Source organism: Arachis hypogaea, chromosome 6 (genome assembly GCF_003086295.3).
Source record: "Arachis hypogaea cultivar Tifrunner chromosome 6, arahy.Tifrunner.gnm2.J5K5, whole genome shotgun sequence".
NCBI classification, from domain to species: Eukaryota; Viridiplantae; Streptophyta; class Magnoliopsida; order Fabales; family Fabaceae; genus Arachis; species Arachis hypogaea.
In genome coordinates, this window is record NC_092041.1 from 79,663,174 (window position 1) to 79,678,002 (window position 14,829).

The window sequence follows — 14,829 nt, forward strand, 5'->3', positions numbered from 1 at the left end:
GAGCTACAGGAGTCCAATTAGCGCGCTCTCAACGGCGTTGGAAAGTAGACATCCAGGGCTTTCCAGCAATATATAATAGTCCATACTTTGCGCAAGGATAGACGACGTAACTTGGCGTTAAACGCCAAGTTCATGCTGCTGTCTAGAGTTAAACGCCAGAAAAACGTCATTATCCGGAGTTGAACGCCCAAAACACGTCATAACCTGAAGTTTGATGCCAAGAAAGGCCTCTACACGTGGAAAGCTTTAGTCTCAGCCCCAGCACACACCAAGTGGGCCCCAGAAGTGGATTTCTGCACCAATTATCTTAGTTTATTCATTTTCTGTAAACCTAGGTTACTAGTTTACTATTTAAACAACTTTTACAGACATTTCTTGTACCTCATGACATTTTTCAAATCTGAATTACATACTTTGTGACAGCATGAGTCTCTAAACTCCATTGTTGGGGGTGAGGAGCTCTGCAGCGTCTCGATGATTTAATACAATTCCTTTGTTTTCCATTCAAACACGCTTGTTCTTATCTAAGATGTTTATTCGCGCTTAACTGTGGAGAAGGTGATGATCCGTGACACTCATCACCTTCCTCAACCCATGAATGTGTGCCTGACAATCACCTCCGTTCTACATCAGATTGAATGAATATCTCTTAGATTCCCCAACAGAATCTTCGTGGTATAAGCCGGATTGATGGCAGCATTCATGAGAATCCGGAAAGTCTAAACCTTGTCTGTGGTATTCCGAGTAGGATTCCGGGATTGAATGACTGTGACATGCTTCAAACTTTAACCTGCTGGGCGTTAGTGACAGACGCAAAAGAGTGATTCTATTCCAGTAGGAGCGGGAACCAACCGGTGATTAGCCGTACTGTGACAGAGTGCGTGAGCATAGTTTTCACTGCGAGGATGGGAAGTAGCCACTGACAACGGTGACACCCTACATAGAGCTTGCCATGGAAGGAACCTGCGTGTGAGAAAAGGATTTCAAGGGAGAGTTGAAGTCAGAGGACAAAGCATCTCCAAAACTCCAACATATTCCCCAGTATTGCAAATCAAAGTAACATTGTTCCCTCTTTTATTTTTATAATCAAATCCAGTTATTTCACTTTTAATCCAAATAATCCTATTGACATCCTGACTAAGATTAATAAAATAAATATTGATTGCTTCAAACCAATAATCTCTGTAGATTCGACCCTTACTCACGTAAGGTATTACTTGGACGACCCAGTACACTTGCTGGTTAGTTGAACGAAATTGAATTTGGATCAGGCTCTATTATCATATTCTATAAAGAGATACAATTTCGTCCACCAAGTTTTTGGCGCCGTTGCCGGGGATTATTGAGTTTGGACAATTGAAGGCTTATTTTATTTCTTAGATTAGGAATAATTTATTTTTATTTTTATTCTTATTTTTATAGAGTCTTTAATTCTTGATAGGATAGTTCTTTTCAAAAATTTCTTTTCAAAATTTATTATTTTTCTTTTAATTAATTGCTAATTTTCGTGAGTTTTAGTGTCTTGTTCTAAGTTTGGTGTCAATTGCATATCTACATCAAGTGTCATATTTATTCCCAATTGGCTAAAACATTGGTTTATATTCTTGATAAGGGAGCACCAGTACCTTTGAAAATCTTTTTCAAAAATAATTTTTCTTGGTTTAATCTTGAGCCAAACTTTAAGTTTGGTGTTTTCTTGTTAATCTTTTCATATTTTTCGAAAATTTTATTAAAGTTTTCTAAAAATTTTAAGTTTGGTGTTCTTCCTTGTGTTCTTGGTGTTCTTGTGAATATTCAAAGTGTTCTTGAGTTTTTCTTGTGTCTTGATCTTAAAATTTTTAAGTTTGGTGTTCCTTGGTGTTTTCCCTCCAAAATTTTCGAAAATAAGGAACATTAAATCTAAAAATTTTAAGTCTTGTGCCTTTTGTTTGTTTTTCTCTTTCATCATAAAATTCAAAATTCAAAAAAATATTATTTTTCTAACTAGTTTTGAACCATATTTTTTCGAAAATTTTATATTAAAAATTCAATTTTCAGTTTCAAATTATTTTCACTTTCATTTATTTATTTCGTTTTATTTTATAAAAATTTTAATTTTTATAAAATAAATAATTCTCAACATATAAATTCTCAACTTGTATTCCATTATGGAAGAAAGTATGAATGGACAGTCCAAGAGGACTTTGGGGTCATATGCTAACCCCACTACTGCTTCATATGGGAGTAGTATCTGTATACCCTCCATTGGAGTTAGTAGCTTTGAGCTGAATCCTCAGCTCATTATCATGGTGCAGCAAAACTGCCAGTATTCTAGTCTTCCACATGAAGAACCTACAGAGTTTCTGGCACAATTTCTGCAAATTGCTGATACAGTACATGATAAGGAAGTGGATCAGGATGTCTACAGATTACTACTGTTTCCATTTGCTGTAAAAGATCAAGCTAAGAGGTGGTTAAACAACCAGCCTAAGAACAGCATAAAAACATGGAAACAGCTGTCAGAAAAATTCCTGAATCACTATTTCCCTCCCAAACGGATGACACAGCTAAGGCTAAGCATCCAAGGCTTCAAACAAGGAGATAATGAATCCCTTTATGATGCATGGGAGAGATACAGAGAGATGCTAAGAAAATGCCCCTCTGAAATGTTTTCAGAATGGGTGCAATTAGACATCTTTTACTATGGGCTTACAGAAAAAGCTCAGATTTCTCTAGACCACTCAGCTGGTGGATCTATACACATGAGAAAAACAATTGAAGAAGCTCAAGAGCTTATTGATACAGTTGCCAGAAATCAGCATCTGTATCTGAACAGTGAATCTTCCATGAAAGAAGAAGCTAAAACAGTAACTGCATAACTCAGTCCGGTGGATCAGGCTAATGAATTTAATCAGCAATTAGACTTTCTAACTCAGCAGCTAGCCGAATTCAAGGAAATGTTACAGGAAACAAGAATGGCTAACAGGAACATGGAAGTGCAATTAAAACAGACAGAAAAGCAACTGTCAAAATAAATAGCAGATGAATGCCAAGCAGTTCAATTAAGAAGTGGGAAAACATTAAATACCTCACTTCAAAGCAGCAAGAAGACAGGAAATGAACAAATAGCTACTCAAAATCCCTCTGAGGACAAGCAGAGCCCAGAAAGGGATAAAGCTGGCGCTGAACGCCCAAACCATGCTCATTCCTGGCGTTCAACGCCAGAAACAAGCATGGATCTGGCGTTGAACGCCCAAAAGGAACATGGTTCTGGCGTTCAAACGCCAGTGACAAGCAAGGAGGTGGCGTTTAACGCCACCCCAGCTTCCACCCCTGGTATTCAAACGCCAGTGGGTGATCAGTCACATACAAGTGCTGATAACAACCCTTCTAAAAAGGCTTCCCAACCCACTTCTGTAGGTAATAAACCGGCAGCAACTAAGGTTGAGGAATACAAAGCCAAAATGCCTTATCCTCAAAAACTCCGCCAAGCGGAACAGGATAAGCAATTTGCCCGCTTTGCAGACTATCTCAGGACTCTTGAAATAAAGATTCTGTTTGCAGAAGCACTTGAGCAAATACCTTCTTATGCTAAGTTCATGAAAGAGATCTTAAGTCATAAGAAGGATTGGAGGGAAACTGAAAAAGTTTACCTCACTGAAGAATGCAGTGCAGTCATTCTGAAAAGCTTACCTGAGAAGCTTAAAGATCCTGGGAGCTTTATGATACCATGCACGTTAGAAGGTGTTTGTACCAAGCAAGCTTTATGCGATCTTGGGGCAAGTATCAACCTAATACCTGCATCTACTATCAGAAAGCTTGGTTTGACTGAAGAAATCAAACCAACCAGGATATGTCTTCAACTTGCTGATGGCTCCATTAAATACCCATCAGGCGTGATTGAAGACATGATTGTCAAGGTTGGGCCATTTGCCTTTCCTACTGACTTTGTGGTGCTGGAAATGGAGGAGCACAAGAGTGCAACTCTCATTCTAGGAAGACCTTTCCTAGCAACTGGCCGAACCCTCATTGATGTCCAAAAAAGGGAAGTGACCTTAAGAGTCAATGAGGAGGAGTTCAAGTTGAATGTTGTTAAAGCCATGCAACATCCAGATAACCCAAATGACTGCATGAGTGTTGATATTATTGACTCTCTGGTGAGAGAGGTCAATATGGCTGAGAGTCTCGAATCAGAGCTAGAGGACATCTTTAAAGATGTTCAGCCTGATTTGGAGGAATCAGAGAAGATAATAGAACCTCTGAAAATCCCTCAAGAAGAGGAGAAACTTCCAAAACCCGAGCTCAAACCATTGCCACCATCCCTGAAATATGCATTTCTGGGAGAAGGTGAAACCTTTCCTGTAATTATAAGCTCTACCTTAGAGCCACAGGAAGAGGAAGCACTAATTCAAGTGCTAAGGACGCACAAGACAGCTCTTGGGTGGTCCATTAGTGATCTTAAGGGCATCAGCCCAGCTAGATGCATGCACAAAATCTTGTTGGAGGATGACGCCAAGCCAGTGGTTCAACCACAAAGGCGGCTGAACCCAGCTATGAAAGAAGTAGTGCAAAAGGAGGTCACTAAATTACTAGAGGCTGGGATTATTTATCCTATTTCTGACAGCCCCTGGGTGAGCCCTGTCCAAGTTGTCCCTAAGAAGGGTGGCATGACAGTGGTTCATAATGAAAAAAATGAACTGGTCCCTACAAGGACAGTTACAGGGTGGCGTATGTGCATTGATTACAGAAGGCTCAATACAGCCACCAGAAAGGATCATTTTCCTTTACCATTCATAGACCAGATGCTAGAAAGACTAGCAGGTCATGAATACTACTGCTTCCTGGATGGATATTCAGGTTATAATCAAATTGCAGTAGATCCCCAGGATCAAGAGAAAACGGCATTCACATGCCCATCTGGAGTATTTGCATACAGAAGGATGCCATTTGGCCTGTGCAATGCACCTGCAACTTTTCAGAGGTGCATGCTCTCAATTTTCTCTGATATGGTGAAAAAATTTCTGGAAGTCTTCATGGATGACTTTTCAGTATTTGGAGACTCATTCAGCTCCTGCCTTAACCATTTAGCACTTGTTCTGAAAAGATGCCAAGAGACTAACCTGGTTTTAAACTGGGAAAAATGTCACTTTATGGTGACTGAAGGAATTGTCCTTGGGCACAAAATTTCGAACAAGGGAATAGAGGTGGATCAAGCTAAGGTAGAAGTAATTGAAAAATTACCACCACCTGCTAATGTTAAGGCAATCAGAAGCTTTCTGGGACATGCAGGGTTCTATAGGAGGTTTATAAAGGATTTTTCAAAAATCGCTAAACCTCTGAGCAACCTGCTAGCTGCAGACACGCCATTTATCTTTGATAAAGAGTGTCTGCAGGCATTTGAGACTCTTAAAGCTAAATTGGTTACAACACCAATCATCTCTGCACCAGACTGGACATTACCATTCGAACTGATGTGTGATGCCAGTGACCATGCCATTGGTGCAGTGTTGGGACAAAGGCATGACAAGCATTTGCATGTCATTTACTATGCCATCCGTGTGCTAAATGATGCACAGAAGAATTACACAACCACAGAAAAAGAGCTACTTGCAGTGGTTTACGCCATTGACAAATTCAGATCCTACTTAGTAGGATCAAAAGTGATTGTGTACACTGATCATGCTGCTCTTAAATATCTACTCACAAAGCAGGATTCAAAACCCAGACTCATCAGATGGGTGTTGCTTCTGCAAGAGTTTGATATAGAAATAAGAGACAGAAAAGGGACAGAGAATCAAGTAGCAGATCACCTGTCCCGAATAGAACCAGTGGAAGGGGCGTCCCTCCCTCTCACTGAAATTTCTGAAACCTTTCCGGATGAGCAACTACTAGCCATCCAGGAAGTGCCATGGTTTGCAGACATTGCAAACTACAAGGCAGTAAGATTCATACCCAAAGAGTACAGTAAGATGCAATCAAAGAAATTAATCACAGATGCAAAGTACTATCTTTGGGATGAACCATATCTCTTTAAGAGATGTGCAGACGGAGTAATCCGTAGATGTGTGCCTAAAGAAGAAGCACAGAAGATCCTTTGGCATTGCCATGGATCACAGTATGGAGGACATTTTGGAAGTGAACGAACAGCCACAAGAGTCCTCCAAAGTGGCTTCTACTGGCCTACTCTCTATAAAGACTCCCGAGCATTTGTGCTTAACTGTGATAGTTGCCAAAGATCAGGCAACCTTCCTCACAGTTATGCCATGCCTCAACAAGGAATCTTAGAGATTGAGTTGTTTGATGTATGGGGCATTGACTTCATGGGACCGTTCCCACCATCATACTCAAACACCTATATTCTGGTGGCAGTGGATTATGTATCCAAATGGGTGGAGGCTATTGCAACACCCACTAATGACACTAAAACAGTGTTAAAATTCCTCCAGAAACATATCTTCAGCAGATTTGGTATCCCTAGGGTGTTAATCAGTGATGGGGGCACTCATTTCTGTAATAAACAACTCTATTCTGCTCTAGTACGTTATGGAGTCAACCACAGGGTGGCTACTCCATATCACCCACAAACTAATGGGCAGGCTGAAGTCTCAAATAGAGAACTTAAAAGAATCCTGGAACGGACTGTAATTAACCGTAGAAAGGATTGGGCAAAAAGCTTGGATGATGCTCTATGGGCATACAGAACAGCATTTAAGACCCCTATAGGGACCTCTCCATACCAGCTGGTGTATGGAAAGGCATGTCACTTGCCAGTGGAACTGGAACACAAGGCCTATTGGGCAACCAGATTCCTGAACCTTGATGCCAAGTTAGCTGGAGAAAAACGATTACTCCAGTTAAATGAGCTAGAAGAATTTAGACTCAATGCTTTCGAAAATGCAAAAATTTACAAAGAGAAAGCAAAAAGATGGCATGATAAGAAATTGTCATCCAGAGTCTTTGAGCCAGGACAGAAAGTTCTGCTATTTAATTCAAGGCTCAAATTATTCCCTGGGAAATTAAAATCCCGGTGGAGAGGTCCATATGTAATCACAAGCGTATCACCATATGGATACATAGAACTTCAGGATAGTGACTCTAACAAAAAGTTCATTGTTAATGGACAAAGAGTTAAACACTATCTTGAAGGTAATCTCGAGCAAGAATGCTCAAGACTGAGACTTAATTGAAGATCAGTGATAGTCCAGCTAATGACATTAAAGAAGCGCTTGCTGGGAGGCAACCCAGCCATGTACAAAATGTAATTACTAATTAAATAAATTTTCTTTCTTTACAGGTTTAGGTCTAAGTATCTTCAAAGGTGAAATAGCAAATTTATTGAAGTCCCAAGAATTACAGAGAAATTTGGAAGCTCACTGGCATGAAAAAGCCAGTAAGAAACACTTTGGGCGTTAAACGCCCAAAAGAAGCACCCACTGGGCGTTTAACGCCAGTAAGGGTAGCCTTCTGGGCGTTAAACGCCAGAAAGGAGCATCTTCTGGGCGTTAAACGCCAGAAAGATGCACCTTCTGGGCGTTTAACGCCAATCTGCTAGCATTCTGGGCGTTTAGAAAAACGCCCAGTGAAGAAGGACTTCCTGGCGTTCAACGCCAGAAAGAAGCATCACATGGGCGTTGAACGCCCAGGAGAAGCAACATGTGGGCGTTAAACGCCCAAACCATGCACCATGTGGGCGTTTAACGCCAGGATGGTGGGAGGAGGTACAATTTCGTTTTTCTTTGCATTTTTTCAAAATTTTTATGTTTCAATTCTTGATTTCTTGCATAAACATATTTCAAATTATCACTTTCAATTCCAAAAAGTTTATCCTAATTTCTAAAATCCAATGATTGCAAATATTTTAGATTTATCTTAACCCAAAAGAACAAATGGCTTTCCAATTCAATCCATCATCTTTTCAAATTTGTTTTCAACACATCAATTATCTTTTACAATCTTTTTCAAAATTAAATTTCAAATCTATCTTTTAAATTATAATTCATATCTTTTTCTTTTCAAAATTATATCTTTTTCTGATCATATCTTTTAAAATCATATCTTCTATCTTATCTCTTTCTTATTTTTTTCGAAAATTTTCCCACCCCCTCCCTATTTATTGTGTTCGGCGTCCCCTCACCATCACCATTCCACAATTGCTCTCCTTCTATCCCTCTTCTTTCTTCTCCTTTGCTTGAGGACAAGCAAAACTCTAAGTTTGGTGTGCTTATCCGTGATCACAAAAACATACTCACTTAAGATCATGGCTCCTAAAGGAAAGCAAACCGCCCCAAGAGGGAAGAAAGAAAGCGCTCCAAAGCCACTTTGGAATCAAGGGAAGTTCTTAACTAAAGAACATTCAGACCATTACTACAAGATAATGAGTCACAGATCAGTGATCCCGGAAGTCAGATTTGATCTGAAAGAAGATGAATATCCGGAGATCCAAGAGCAAATTCAAAACAGGAATTGGGAAATTCTGGCCAATCCTGAAACGAAAGTGGGGAAGAACATGGTTCAGGAATTTTATGCTAATCTATGGCAGACAGAAAGGCAAAAAATCATTGGAGCTGCTCTCTTTGACCATAAGACCCTAGTCAGAGGGAAGATCATTCATACCAATTCTGACAGGATCAGGGAGATATTCAAGATTCCTCAACTAAAAGATGACCCAGACTCCTTTAATAGGAGAATGATGAGGGTCAATAAAGGGCTGGACAAGGTTCTGGAGGACATATGCGTCCCTGGAGCCAAGTGGACTACTAGTACAACTGGGATCCCAGTTCAACTCAAAAGAGAAGATCTAAAACCAGTAGCCAGAGGCTGGCTGGATTTTATTTGTCGTTCCATATTGCCCACCAGCAACCATTCTGAAGTTACCATCAAAAGAGCTGTCATGATTCACTGCATCATGTTGGGAAAAGAAGTGGAAGTCCATCAGCTGATCTCCTGTGAGCTATATAAGATAGCAAACAGGAATTCTAAGGACGCCAAATTGGCTTATCCAAGCCTGGTTTCTATGCTTTGCAAAGATGCTGGAGTAAAGATGGGAATAACTGAATATATCCTAATTGAAAAGCCCATTACTGGAGCATCAATGGTCAGACAACAGCAGCAAGAGGATGCAACCAGAAGGAGAGCACAAGAAGCCCTCCCAGAACTGCCCCAATTCGAATATTGGGAACAGCTTGAGGCTTCTGTTTCCAGATTGCAAGAAGCTATGGATCAAATAAAGGAAGAACAGAATAATCAAGGTAGCATGATTTGCAAACTGCTCAAGGAATAGGAAGAGCAAGGGCGTGATCTAAGGGAGCTGAAGCGCCAAAAATTAATCCTTGAACCACACCCCAAAGAATTAGAGGAGCATCCACTCCTCAAAACAACAGGTTGCTGAGTTCCAATTTTTCTGTTTTAACTTAGGGATAATTATTCCTTTTAGAAATTGACCTTAGAAGATATTTAGTAGTAATTAGGATGTCTATTTTTATTTTATTTCCAATTAAGCTATAATTTATTTTTCTCATCATCATTAGGCATGAATAAAGTAGTAGATTTTCTTTTAGAATAAAGAAGTAATCTATATTTTTCGAGTTCTTAATAATAAAATTTATAATTAATTATATGTGGTGGCAATACTTTTTGTTCTCTGAATGAATGCTTGAACAGTGCATAATATGTACTTTGAATTTGATGAATATTGGCTCCTGAAAGGATGAGGAACACGAAAAATATTGTTGATGATCTGAAAAATCATGAAATTGATTCTTGAAGCAAGAAAAAGCAGTCAGAAAAAAAAAACACAATATTCACAAGCCATGGGCACTAGCCAAGAATAAAAAGGATCCAAGGCTTTGAGCATCAATGGATAGGAGGGCCCAAGGAAATAAAATCCAGGCCTAAGCGGCTAAACCAAGCTATCCCTAACCATGTGCTTGTGTCATGAAGGTCCAAGTGAGAAGCTTGAGACTGAGTGGTTAAAGTTGTGATCCAAAGCAAAAGAGTGTGCTTAAGAGCTCTGGACACCACTGACTGGGGACTCTAGCAAAGCTGAGTCATAATCTGAAAAGGTTCACCCAGTTATGTGTCTGTGGCATTTATGTATCTGGTGGTAATACTGGAAGACAAAGTGCTTAGGGCCACAGCCAAGACTCATAAAATAACTGTGTTCAAGAATCAACATACTACACTAGGAGAGTCAACAATACTATCTGAATTCTGAGTTCCTAAGGATGCCAATCATTCTGAAAATTTAAAGATACAGGGAGATGACAAAACTATTCAGAGACAAAAAGCTACAAGCTCCGCTCATCTAATAAGAATCTGAGCCTCATTTAAAACTCGAGAATATTATTATTTCTTTATTTCTGTTAGAACCTATTTTATTCATCTAGTTGCTTGAGGACAAGCAACAGTTTAAGTTTGGTGTTGTGATGAGCGGATATTTTATACGCTTTTTGGGGGTAATTTCATGTAGATTTTAGCATGTTTCAGTTAGTTTTTAGTAAAATAATATTAGTTTTTAGGCAAAAATCATATTTCTGGACTTTACTATGAGCTTGTGTATTTTTCTGTGATTTCAGGTATTTTCTGGCTGAAATTGAGGGAGCTGAGCAAAAATCTGACTTAGGCTGAAAAAGGACTGCTGATGCTGTTGGATCCTGACCTCCCTGCACTCGAAATGAATTTTCTGGAGCTACAGGAGTCCAATTAGCGCGCTCTTAACGGCGTTGGAAAGTAGACATCCAGGGCTTTCCAGCAACATATAATAGTCCATACTTTGCGCAAGGATAGACGATGTAACTTGGCGTTAAACGCCAAGTTCATGCTGCTGTCTGGAGTTAAACGCCAGAAAAACGTCATTATCCGGAGTTGAACGCCTAAAACACGTCATAACCTGAAGTTTGACGCCAAGAAAGGCCTCTACACGTGGAAAGCTTTAGTCTCAGCCCCAGCACACACCAAGTGGGCCCCAGAAGTGGATTTCTGCACCAATTATCTTAGTTTATTCATTTTCTGTAAACCTAGGTTACTAGTTTACTATTTAAACAACTTTTACAGACATTTCTTGTACCTCATGACATTTTTCAAATCTGAATTACATACTTTGTGACGGCATGAGTCTCTAAACTCCATTGTTGGGGGTGAGGAGCTCTGCAGCGTCTCGATGATTTAATACAATTCCATTGTTTTCCATTCAAACACGCTTGTTCTTATCTAAGATGTTTATTCGCGCTTAACTGTGGAGAAGGTGATGATCCGTGACACTCATCACCTTCCTCAACCCATGAACGTGTGCCTGACAATCACCTCCGTTCTACATCAGATTGAATGAATATCTCTTAGATTCCCCAACAGAATCTTCGTGGTATAAGCCGGATTGATGGCAGCATTCATGAGAATCCGGAAAGTCTAAACCTTGTCTGTGGTATTCCGAGTAGGATTCCGGGATTGAATGACTGTGACGTGCTTCAAACTTTAACCTGCTGGGCGTTAGTGACAGACGCAAAAGAGTGATTCTATTCCAGTAGGAGCGGGAACCAACCGGTGATTAGCCGTACTGTGACAGAGTGCGTGAGCATAGTTTTCACTGCGAGGATGGGAAGTAGCCACTGACAACGGTGACACCCTACATAGAGCTTGCCATGGAAGGAACCTGCGTGTGAGAAAAGGATTTCAAGGGAGAGTTGAAGTCAGAGGACAAAGCATCTCCAAAACTCCAACATATTCCCCAGTATTGCAAATCAAAGTAACATTGTTCCCTCTTTTATTTTTATAATCAAATCCAGTTATTTCACTTTTAATCCAAATAATCCTATTGACATCCTGACTAAGATTAATAAAATAAATATTGATTGCTTCAAACCAATAATCTCTGTGGATTCGACCCTTACTCACGTAAGGTATTACTTGGACGACCCAGTACACTTGCTGGTTAGTTGAACGAAATTGAATTTGGACCAGGCTCTATTATCATATTCTATAAAGAGATACAATTTCGTCCACCAGTGCCTAAGAAGTCTGGAGTCACAATAGTGAAGAATGAGCATGGAGAGCTTCTGACAACTAGAGTGCAGAATTCATGGAGAGTTTGCATTGACTATAGGCGTCTAAACCAAGCCACTCGCAAGGATCACTACCCCTTGCCATTTATTGATCAGATGCTTGATCGCCCGTCAGGTAAATCCCATTACTGCTTTTTAGATGATTATACAGGTTATTTTCAAATTCATATAGCTCATGAAGATCAGGAAAAGACTACTTTTACATGTCCTTTTGGAACTTATGCTTATAAGAGAATGCCCTTTGGCTTATGCAATGCACCAGCTACTTTCTAAAGGTGTATGATGAGTCTTTTCTCTGATCTCATAGAGAACTGTATGGAAGTTTTTATGGACGACTTTAGCGTATATGGTGATTCATTTAGCCTTTGCTTGGATATTTTATCTAGAGTATTAGACAGGTGTGTGAGTTCAAACCTTGTTTTAAATTTTGAAAAATGTCACTTTATGGTCAAACAAGGTATTGTTCTGGGACACGTTGTTTCTAATACTAGTATCTCTGTAGATCCAACAAAGGTAGATGTTATTTCTATTTTACCTTACCCCTCCTCTGTGAGGGAAGTTTGTTTGTTCATTGGCCACGCAGGTTTTTACAGGAGATTTGTTAAGGACTTCAGTAAGGTAGCATTGCCTTTATCCAGACTACTGTAGAAAGATATTGAGTTCAAGTTCAGTGAGGATTGTATGCAAGCGTTTGATAAGCTGAAGATCGCCCTGACTCAAGCTCCAATTGTGAGAGGACCAAACTGGAGCCAGCCATTTGAAATCATGTGTGATGCTTCCAACCAAGCAGTAGGAGCGACGCTGGCTCAATGCGAAGGTAAGGATCCTTTTGTAATTGCTTATGCGTCTAAGACTTTAGACGCTGCTCAATCTAATAATACTACTACTGAAAAAGAGCTTCTTGCTATTATTTTTGCTCTGGATAAATTCCGAGCTTATTTACTTGGTACTAAGGTAGTAGTGTACTCAGACCATGCAGCTCTAAAATATTTATTAGCTAAAAAGGAGTCTAAACCAAGGCTAATACGTTGGATACTGCTGCTGCAAGAATTTGATTTAGAAATTAAGGATAGGAGTGGTAACTAGAATTTAGTGGCAGACCACTTGAGCTGCCTTGAGCACATTAAGGATGACTCCAATCCTATCAATGATACTTTCTCATTTGATAGCTTACAGGCAGTATCTAAAGTAGTTCCTTGGTATGCACCTATAGCTGATTATCTAGTTAGCCACACTTTTCCTCCAACTTTTACTAAGAATCAAAAAGACAAGCTAAAAATTGAGTCCAAATATTATATATGGGATGATCCATATTTATGGAGGTGTGGTGCTAACCAGGTAATTAGACGGTGTGTGCCTCAATCAGAATTTCAGTCCATTTTTGAGGCCTACCACTCATCTGAGAGTGGAGGACATTTTGGCCCTCAAAGAACAGCTAGAAAAATTCTGGACTGTAGATTTTGGTGGCTTACTCTTTTTAAGGACGCTGCTGAATTTTATAAATCTTGTTCCCCTTGCCAAAGGTTTGGTAATATATCCAAGAGGGATGAGATGCCTCAACAGATTATGCTATTCTGTGAAATTTTTTATGTTTGGGGCATCGACTTCATGGGTCCATTTCCAAATTCTAATGGTCACTTTTATATACTGTTAGCTGTAGATTACGTTTCTAAATGGGTGGAAGCAATTCCTACCCATACTGATGATGCTAACACTGTTGTTTCCTTTGTGAGAAACCATATTATTTGTCGCTTTGGATCACCACGAGCAATCGTGAGTGATCAAGGCACTCACTTTTGTAACATGAGACTAACAGGATTACTGAAGAAGCATGGGATAGTTCATAAAGTAGCAACAACCTACCATCCCCATACTAATGAGCAAGCCAAGGTGTCTAACAGAGAGATAAAGCATATATTACATAAGATAGTCAAGCCTCGTCGAAAGGACTGGAACACTAGGCTCCAAGATGCGCTTTGGGCATATCGGACAGCATACAAGACACCAATCGGGATGAGTCCCTTCTGCTTAGTTTATGGAAAGGCATGTCACCTCCCAGTTGAGGTAGAGCACAAAGCCTTCTGGGCGGTAAAAGAATGCAATATAGAATTTGAGAAAGCCGGAGCTGAAAGGAAGTTGCAACTGCAAGAATTAGAAAACCTTCGCCTAGAAGCTTATGAGAACTCCAGGCTGTACAAAGAGAAGGTGAAGGCTGTGCATGATAAGGACATCAAGAGGAGAGAGTTCCAACTTGGGAACTTAGTCCCCCTTTACAACTCCAGATTAAGGCTCATGCCAGGCAAGTTGAGATCAAGATGGGATGGTCCCTATCGAGTAGAGAAGGCTGAGCCATACGTAGTCTTTCACTTGAGTCATCCTTCAAGATCTGAATTCATCAAGGTCAATGGACATCGCCTAAAGCTATATCATGGTGAGAAGATGCAGAAGCACAAGGAGCTAGAGATTTTCCTCTTGGAGGATCCACCAACAGCAGGAGACTGAGCTAGTGGAGCGTCCAACTTAAGGACGTTAAAGCAAAGTGCTGGGTGGGAGACAACCCACCATGGTATGATCGTTCTTTTCCCTCTCCTTAATTTTCTTTTTCAATAACTCTTATCATTATTAGTACATATAGTTGCATCTTCATCTGCATACTGCATAAAAAAATGGCACGTGATGCGACAGCATCGCCGACGCGTCCGCATCATATGTGCCTTGGGAAGAGAAGAGAATTTTACAGAAAGTCGCGCAAAAGCCTGGCTGGAGGCGTGCCTTTGGCACAAATATGCCCACG